Raw genomic sequence first — 10,633 nt, forward strand, 5'->3', positions numbered from 1 at the left:
ATAAATCCAATGATAATAATTGATAAAATAAGATAATTATAACTTTTATTCATTGGTTGGTCCATATGAATTTTACTTTATGATTTTGTGTGAGATGATATTGCTTTTTATGGGACCATGGGAAAATGGTTTAGGATGCCATGCTTATCTTTTTTTTTCAGATCTAAATAACATTACAACAAGAATGAGTCTCTGCATTCCTTTAATTGTTCTGGAAGCATTGGCCTGCCTATACCATGGGAATTAAACAATTTATATTCAGGAAGAAGTATCATTATTATTATTATTATCATCATCATCATCATTGAGTCATATCCTTCAAGATTATCAAAATGGCTTTCATTTGTTACTGTATCTTATAGAGTTCCTCATATATCATTATGGACCCTTCTATGTTTTTTTAATGGAATTAATGTTTTTATTCTATATTCTTCATAAAACCTCTCAGCTTTATTGACCTACCAAGTATAATCTAGAGACTAGAGAGCGGTGATTGAGAGAACAGGACCATATTTTGCTTTCGAGCGTTTCTTAATTTTAAAAGCAGCTTACTGTAGTTTGTAAAGATTTTAAAAAACTTTTTTCTAATGACAGCGTCTAATACACGTTAAAACCAATGCATTTCTATCCCGTTGTAATTTTTGGCAGTGGTATCTCCATTTTAATGGTATTGGCTCCTGTTTCTTTATACAAATGCCCTGTGAGCTTGTTATACACTCGAAAGAAACATTTACATAGGGAAGTCAAGAAGAATATAGCAAAAGAAACCTGCTTCCTTGGTTATGAATAAGAAATTTAAAAAGAAATAGGCAAATATCTCTTTATCTTGTCTACCATTTAACTTTCTAATTATTTTTAAAAGTTTATTATATCCTTTTCTATATTTATAATTTAATTTATCAACAAGATAAGAGTACTGATGAATCTATTTATGTAGCTGATTTGTAATGGTAGTAGAATTTGATAGATGGGACCATGTGATGTTGCATATCAGAACCTTTCTTAATCAAAGCTTTTGCTAAGGCTCTTAAATCACAGATTTAAAAAAATGGAACTACACAGTTTCAGTAATAATTATCAATTTTCTTTATTTTTTTTCTTTCTCTTTCACAGGATGAGAATACAAGCATACCTTTATAATGGAGAAACATCTTATCTATATTTTTAAAAATGATTTTCAGTTTGAATAACATGAATATGAATGAAATGACAATAAAAGTGATATAAATTTATAATCTGCTTTTAATTTATTTCGATTTCACAAGTTGTGTTATGGCCCTCAGATACGGCAGGACGGGTGAGACTGAGAACCAGTCCTCACAATAGCACTAGAGGTCTTGTATGCAAGATGTGATTTCCATTGATGCAGTTTAAAGACTGTCCTGTTTTATTCATTCTGGTGCACGCTGTAGGTTTTTTGGGGTTTTTTTTTTTGTTTCTTGTTTTAAAGAAAGATTCTTTGGGCTTTTTTCTTCAATCTAAGACTTGATTGAATTCTGACTCAATGCAAATCAACTTTGTTCCAACTCCAACTCCTCAATTTCAAATTACAATGAACTTGTGCGCCCTTCCTTCTCTGTTAACCTACAGGTTATTGGATATGTAAGTTTAATACATTTACGTCTACCACAATGATAGACTAGCAATTTATCTAAATATCTTGCATTCGTCTTTTGTAATAACTTTTCATTCTGGGTTACACATGAAAGTTAGCAATGCCGGGTTACAAAAGTATTTTGATATTAAAAAGATCATCATCCTAACATTCTAATCTTAATCTTTGTCATCTTACTTTTTTTTTTATATGTTGCCAGGTGTAAGACTTATTAATTTTGCAAGTCATCATCATCATAGCTTGTCGCACCAACACCAAACTCACTCCACAGCATTGGGGAGCAGACTCTTAGGTCATGGTCAGTGCAGCTGAGCCCATCCTGGCATTCTCTAAGGATGTCTGCTCTGGGCATTCACATGTACACAAGCTAGTCTCAGCCAGCCCCCACTTTTTCATGCCACCAGTTGTTCTCACAAGTTTTGCCCGTGCTGTGTTCAGTGTTACCAATTCATTCCTGGGGAGCTCGGTTCCGTAGGACAGTTCTTCTCTCGGATCTCCAACAGCTTCATTTGCATGATTGTCCCACTCTGTGTGGAAATCCTGTATACAGCTGCATGGTCAGGGTTGATGCTTTCTTCCGTCATGAAGCTCTTTCTCGACTTCAGTCTACTTTTTATTGGGCTGTGGTCATGTTGGGGGTGCCTTGGGTCCATTTTCTGTTTATATTTCTGGGCTTTGGAAGCAGTGGCTCTTCGAATGTGGGGAGGTGCAATGCCAGCCAGCCGATGGAGGACTGGAACTGCAGTCGGTTTCAAGTTACTCTAATGATCCGGCAGGTGTTATTTTGACATGGCAGGATCTTACTCAGACTGGTGAGACCTTTTCGGCTGTTGAATAGCAGAGGGCTAGTATGGTTGTCCTGACTGTTTTCTGATCTGCTCCCCGTGTAAGTTTTTCTTCTCTTTTCTTAGGAAGTTGTTTCTTTTGGCCACCTTTGCTTTTGTTTTCTTTGCGTTCTGAGAAAAGGACATTGTGCGGTTTACGGTAACACCGAGGTACACGGGGAATGTGTTGTTCTCCAATATGTCCCCATTCCAGGAGATGTTCAGTTTCCTGTTTTCTTTAGACTTGGCGGCTCTTTATATGGAAAGCACACTCTTGAGTTTTTCCTGGGTTAGCATTTTGTGAGTTCTTTAAATGTGGGCTCAGAGAGTGGCTCCAGGACATCCGTTAGTCTCTCCTCAATGGTCTTGAAATCAGAGGCCTGGGACGCGAGACACAGATCATCAGCATATAGAAACCCCTGGATGTTCTCGAACTGAGGTTGGTCATTGGTATAAACGTTGAAAAGGATAGGTGCAATTACCGATCCTTGAGGGAGTCCGTTCTTTTGTGATCTGCTTTTCTTCCCATCCATTTCCACAAAAAAGTGATGGTTTGACATAAGGGATTTTATTATTGCAACTATTTTTGTGTTACGAGTTACCCTTGCAACCTTTAGGAGCAGTTTCCTGTGATTTACTGTGTCATAGGCAGCTGCCAGGTCCACGAACACAGTTCATGTAATTTGTTTGTTCTCGTAGAGATGACTGATCCTACCTCAATGGCGATTGGTCCGGATTGTGATTTTGGTATGGGGTTGCCGACAGTTTTTGACATGGCTGGAAGACACAAATGCAGGGTCTGGGTTGTAACCTGTTCTCCAGCGAGCGCTTGAAAAGGATGATTCATGCGTCATAGAAGAGTGTCAGATTATATTGGTCAGCCCATTCCTCAACAGTATCTACATCTTCGTTGTTCTCATTGTATCCCCATTTGGTGCTGTGGCTGTTAAAGTCACCTATCACAATCATTGGTTTCTCACTAGTGGTGGATGTAACTGGCCACTTGAATGGCGTTGGTGGAGGTTTGTTGACAGATATCACATTGAAGTGTCTGCCTTCAATTCTGAGAATTTCCACCTCACTTACTGTCATGTCCTGGTTGTATGTCACTATTGATTTGTCTTTGACTTTGATGTAGTTAACGCTACCGTGAATGTTGCTTTCATGTTGTATGACTAAATGCATGCCAGGGATGTTTAGTGCCACGGTCTTGTGCGTCTCTTGTAGACAGAGTTGCGTCGCTGGAGGCCGATTGCTACAACACACACAACACCAACATTTTGCAAGTATCTTTAACACTTTTACCATTAAACGATGATATTGACAACAACAATAATAATAACTATTATTATTATTATTATTATTATTATTATTATTTATTATTATTATTATTATTATTATTATTATTATTGTTATTAATAATGATATTAGTAGTAGAGGTCTAGTAGTAGAAATAGTAACAGTTGGACCAAGTACATAAATATGAATATTTATACAGCGCATTTCAACAGATTCAGATAGCCGTGAGCAATGCGCTTCACAATGTTTCATATTTATCCCCCCCCCCCCCCCACTTCAACAAGCCGTATGGAACCATATTTCTTTGTCATACAGCCTGTTAAGCGACCCTTGTGTACTAAACCTGTCACTACCCGTCATTTCTGTAGCCAGATACTCATTCAATCGAGTGGGGTAAGCGGTAAAGTGCCTTAGCCAGGGAAACAACGCGGGGACCACAATTTTTCACGATTAGTCATCCATCCTATTACTGATCACACTTAGCATTGGCATTGCTCGACTTTTGTGACAAGACGAAAACCGTACCGCTGAGCCATACGGTCCGTTAGTTCAGTCTAGTTTTGTGGTATCAGTGGTTATAATACAGTAGTGGTAGTGCAGTTATAGTAGAAGTACGTAGTAGTAGTCTTCTGTTCAAAATGGTCATCTGAGCGAAGAGATAGGAGATAGATTCGAATTTACTCTCTTCATTGCATTGACCGTATGCTTTGACTTTGATCATTTGATACGCTGTAAAAAAAAAAAAAAAGTACGGTCCACCTTAACCAAAAACAAGCAACGATCTTAGTTTCCCTGAACATAGATATGGTTTTGTTTACGGGAAGAGGGGGAACCATGATTATGGTTTTCCTACAAAATAAAAGGAGCATTTGGGCTATAAATAATATGATCGTGGCCTCCCTAGCTATCTCAGGCTCGGAGTAAACAGCTGGAATTTATTCACGACCAGCTTCAGTTTGCTGCCTTAGCAACATGTAAACAAAAAGTTGGTTGGATGCGCATGACATTACTAAAGGTCAACTGCAGCATAGTTCGGGTCATTTATAAAAAAAATCTGGGTCACGTTTGACGTCAAATGTTATTGTTTACATATGGGGCACCTTCCTTTACTCTTCTATATGAAGTCGAGAGCCCTTGGTCTTCCCAGACTTCCAGAATTTTTTTCCAAAAAATGCCAAATGGTCTGAAAAAATGCCAAACTTTTCTAGGTACACTTTTTTGATAAGAGGAGGAAATAAATCTTTTCTTTTTCTTTTTTATTTCACTGTCGTAAGTAAGCGTCTTTAAGTAACAAAAATTTAACTCGTATTATAAGAAAGAGGGTGATTTTTTAAAATATTTTCTAAAATCGGTGTTAATTTATCAATCAAATGAAAAAAACACAAAACGACAATATCAGGCCGAGCAAACAAAAAAACCCTGCACGCTTCAACCGCGGTGACGGGTGCTGAGCAATATCGATATCAGGTACTCTCGATCCTTTCATTTAATTTAAGTACCTAATATCGAAGCAATATTATTATAATAGAGCAGTAAAATTAGGTGCCCCAAACGTAAACAAAGGTCTAGAAGCACATGGCAAACCACATGTTCCTGTCTTGACAGCTCACGTTCCAATGTAAATTATAGAAAAAAATAACCTTTAAAATTTGGCTGTTAGGTGGCAAAAGAAACAAATATTCCTAAATACTCGATCATGCATCAAATAATGTCTAGATATGGATATTTTATGGAACAAAAGGTAAAATTTATCAAAAGTTACAGTCTATCTATTTTTACACCTGAGCAAATTATTGCGCTGGTGTGAACAAGACGAGAATTATTCGGAGCCTGGTTTTCAGAATAATTTAGCCTTATATTATTATTTCTGCAACTGTTAGATTTTATGTAAACATATTTTCAATACTGAAAGTGTATTGCCTACAACTCAAACTACAAAATTGGGAGACCTATATTGTGCGTAAATTATTCCGGTCCCTAACGAAAATCACTAGCAACGTGTTATTGTTTACGTTTGGGGCACCTAATTTTACTGCATCTATAATATTCTTCAACTCCAGCGTGAGGACCGAGATCAAAGTTTCAAACAAAGATGTTCAAAAATATTAATAATAATATAGATAGTTCGAAGATGACGCCACGCAGGTCTTTGTTATTGTTTTTTGCCATCCGCGTTTATGAGTAATGCTCACTGAACTGTATTAACCTGATTATAAACGTTCGTGGATAAACACAGTTTTGTGTGTTCGTCCGTTATACTTCCGGATGTTATGAGCTTCTTAGTCAAGCGCATACTATGGTTTAACTTATATATTTTCTTATGGGGGGGGGGGGGGAGGTTGACCTTTAAGAATATCATTTTTGTCAAGATACCAGTGAGCGTCTATTTTACAAAGATGGTAGAAGGAAAGATGAGCAGCTTGGAGTTTTTCGTTGTTCTCTCTCTCTCTCTCTCTCTCTCATATATATATACATATATATATATATATATATATATATATATATATATATATATATATATATATATATATATATATATATATATATATACATATATATACATATATATATATATAATATATATATATATATATATATATATATATATATATATATATATATATATATATATATATATATATATTATCTGACATTAGAGTCCCTTCGCATCCGGGTGGTGTCATCCGTTACTATTTAATTTGTAATAACAATGATCTCAATAGCAGTATTTTGCAGTCATAACAATCGGGTTGTTGGTTCTAAACTGTCGCAGCCAAGGCTATATCATGCGTGTGCCCTGTTCGCAGCTCTGCTTATTTACAATCTATTATATGAAATGAAATATTTGGGTCTGTATTTTTATTTGCCTTTGGTTTCATTTTGTGGAGTGTACCCTTCTAATGCTCCATACCTTAAGTTGACGGATTCGATAAGGGAGTGAAGAAAGAGCAACAAACTTATTATTTGAAAATTAGAATTCAATAAATTAGTTTGCTGTTGCTTGTCTTGCTTTGTTTTGGGGGATTTTACGGCTCTTGAACACTTTTGGGTCTTCCTTCACCCCTAAAAAAGAGAATGATAGACGATAGATGTAGATGTGAAGTTAAAAGCACCAAAGAAAACGAAAGCTTCCAGAATATCAAGGGGAATGCCACAGGGAACATGGAAAAGAATTAAATAAGCTGATATACGAAGAAGTGATAAGACGTGGAACGAGATAAAAAAAAAAAGGTTTGCTCAAGATAGAGAGGGATGGAATGGAAACTGTTTGTCTGTGGTATATACCGTGAGCAAGGGTGATAAAGGCATTGGTGCTGATGATGAATGTGGGACTGGTTGTGAAAGGGAACAGAATATTTTAGGAGAAATCTATTTTGGTGATAGATATCTGGGGGGTGGTGGGGGTGGGTGTTTGTTTGTTTTGTTTTTTTTTTTTTTTTTTGTTTTTTTGGGGGGTGGGTTTTTTTTTTGTTTCTTTCGGGAGGGGGGGGGGGGGGCGAGTTGGGTTTATAACTGGGATGTTATTACACTTGTGACACTATTACTACTAGACCAATTTCAGGACCACTAAAAAGGAGGAAAATAGAGAAAAACGTTGATCTGAAGCACTAAAGAAAAAAGGAAGACAAGAGGACCTGGTTCAAGTGGAGAACAAATGTTTAATAATGTGAATAATTCACCAATGCGTCCATTACCTAAAAGTACAAACCAGGCCAGGCAAATGTTCCCCCTATATGGATTGAGATTAGCGGAAGAGTAGCGTATCTTGATTGAAAGTCACGAACGGAAAAATTATTAGAGAGAGAACGTCATGTTGGTTGTGCGGCATGAGACACTTCACGAAAGCGAGGACGAGAGAGACGCATGCGCAAATCCATTTTGACGTTCCCTCTGAAAGGTGACGTCCAATCAAGGGACGATACTCTTCCGCTAATCTCATTCCCTATAATAGATTCGCTCAAATGTTAACAAATTAAGAAAATAATTAAATAAAAGCAAAAACAAAAACCTTAAGCTTTTATGTAGGACAGAATCCTCAAAGCGCTTAACAAGGGGTCCCTAGCTACCAGCAGACCTTAACATGTAGGATAAGACTGTTAGGCGATATCAACGTTTTTCACCAGCAGAGACCACGCTGTTAAGGGCCGGTTACCGATGTCTTGACAGGGATCTGAGGAAGTGTGTATGAAGCAGTACTAGACAACCATGAACTAAAACTACAAGAAAAAAAATTAACATCTCAAATAATCATCATGCCTTTACTGGGGATCGAACCTCAGACCTCCTAATTACCGGTCAAACGTGCTACCGTTCACCACAGAGGTAACCCGAGAGGACGAAGACGAAGACATTAGATCAACTCCATTATTATTTTTGAAAATATCAAAGTGACAAATTTAGGAGAAGCACTGATAAAAGATAAAATTGTGAAAAAGTGTGTAATGAACAGTGTCAGACAAAGCAGAAAGAAAAATACAAATGAAAACAAATTAAAAACTGTGTCATAGATTGATTTCTCAAACCGATTGTATTTTGTTCATTAATTGACCCATAACGCAGTCTGACCTCTTGAAAATTACAAAAATTATCTTCAAATTATGCTTGGGTCAATTCAGGTCAGCTATGGAGTCAGTATCGATTAATGTATCGAATATAATATTGGACCGGATAGCTGCAATTATCGAATAGTGATCCTCCTGTTGTGTGCAGCGAGCCGCAGGTACGAGCTCCCAAAAATTTAGGCCTTGGTACGGAATCTGTGTCATTTTACTTTGTACAAATTCGTGGTGAAAGTATACAAAGTACCCCCCCCCCTCTCTCTCTCTCTCTCTCTCTCTCTCTCTCTCTCTCTCTCTCTCTCTCTCTCTCTCGGTGTGTGTATGTGTGCGAGTGTGTGTTAGTGTGTGTATGTTATTATTGTCGGTTAAGTCTTACCTATAAGTATGCATTTTCGGTAGATGGGTTCAACGAAACTATGTGTTTGTGTGTGTGTGTGTGTGGGAGGGGGGGGGGGGGGGTATGCTTCCTTCATCCGAGAAAAAACGAAAATGACGCCAACTAGCTAGCGCTTTGTAATCGTTTTTATGCAGTGATGTTGGTGACAATTTCTCACTCAGACTAGGTATTAGTTCAAGGTTACACGAGGTAAAATGACATCAAGATCTGCAAAATCCGATCTTCATCTTTCAGCTTATCCCGCATTTTGCAGGATTGCCATAATGAATGCTACATCTCCTTGCATCTCGATTCATGGCATCTGGCATCATATTATTATTCCTCCAGGCCCAGTTATTTCATATCGATCTTTACCCCATCCGTCCATATCGTCTTCGGGCGTCTCGAAAAAAAATCCGATAATAAATCCAAAAAAAAAAAGATGCGATTTCTCAAAGTTTTCCGAAAAATTGGCCCAAATTATATTATTGTAAAAATTACAGTTTTTAAAGTAGTTAAAAGCAAAAATTTACAAAGCCAGAGAGATTTAAAAAAAGGCAGATAGCTGGAAAAAAAAAAAAAAAAAAAAACTATATAGACCTCTGAAACTGAAATGACAAACTTGTGTGAGTTACAAATCATAAAAGTCGCGAAATTGAGGGAAATAGGGATAATGTTAGAGGTCATAATTTTGTTAGTTTGTTGTCCTATATCTATATATTGTAAATGTTGCTGCTCGAAGCTCGAAGAAATAAATGTTGCTGCTCGAAGCTCGAAGAAATAAATGTTGCTGCTCGAAGCTCGAAGAAATAAATGTTGCTGCTCGAGCGAAGAAATAAATGTTGCTGCTCGAAGCTCGAAGAAATAAATGTTGCTGCTCGAAGCTCGAAGAAATAAATGTTGCTGCTCGAAGCTCGAAGAAATAAATGTTGCTGCTCGAAGCTCGAAGAAATAAATGTTGCTGCTCGAAGCTCGAAGAAATAAATGTTGCTGCTCGAAGCTCGAAGAAATAAATGTTGCTGCTCGAAGCTCGAAGAAATAAATGTTGCTGCTCGAAGCTCGAAGAAATAAATGTTGCTGCTCGAAGCTCGAAGAAATAAATGTTGCTGCTCGAAGCTCGAAGAAATAAATGTTGCTGCTCGAAGCTCGAAGAAATAAATGTTGCTGCTCGAAGCTCGAAGAAATAAATGTTGCTGCTCGAAGCTCGAAGAAATAAATGTTGCTGCTCGAAGCTCGAAGAAATAAATGTTGCTGCTCGAAGCTCGAAGAAATAAATGTTGCTGCTCGAAGCTCGAAGAAATAAATGTTGCTGCTCGAAGCTCGAAGAAATAAATGTTGCTGCTCGAAGCTCGAAGAAATAAATGTTGCTGCTCGAAGCTCGAAGAAATAAATGTTGCTGCTCGAAGCTCGAAGAAATAAATGTTGCTGCTCGAAGCTCGAAGAAATAAATGTTGCTGCTCGAAGCTCGAAGAAATAAATGTTGCTGCTCGAAGCTCGAAGAAATAAATGTTGCTGCTCGAAGCTCGAAGAAATAAATGTTGCTGCTCGAAGCTCGAAGAAATAAATGTTGCTGCTCGAAGCTCGAAGAAATAAATGTTGCTGCTCGAAGCTCGAAGAAATAAATGTTGCTGCTCGAAGCTCGAAGAAATAAATGTTGCTGCTCGAAGCTCGACATCACTCAGGTCTGTGTTCCTATTTTTTGCCATCCACGTTTATGAGTAATTATCACTTAACCGTAATATCCAGACTATAAAAGTTCATGGTTACACATAGTTTTGTGTGTTGGTCCGTTATACTTCCGAATGGCCAGGTTGTGAGCTTCTTAGCCAAGCGCATACTATCTATATTTATCAGACTATGACACGCTTATTTGAGGAAATATTTCTCCGACGAGCATAAAAGTGTATCCAGAGGAGAAAAACATTATAAATCTGATAATGTTTTGACTTTTACACATTCT

The sequence above is a fragment of the Berghia stephanieae genome, chromosome 5 (genome assembly GCF_034508935.2).
Source record: "Berghia stephanieae isolate SIO BIC M18660-M18661 chromosome 5, UCSD_Bste_1.3, whole genome shotgun sequence".
NCBI classification, from domain to species: Eukaryota; Metazoa; Mollusca; class Gastropoda; order Nudibranchia; family Aeolidiidae; genus Berghia; species Berghia stephanieae.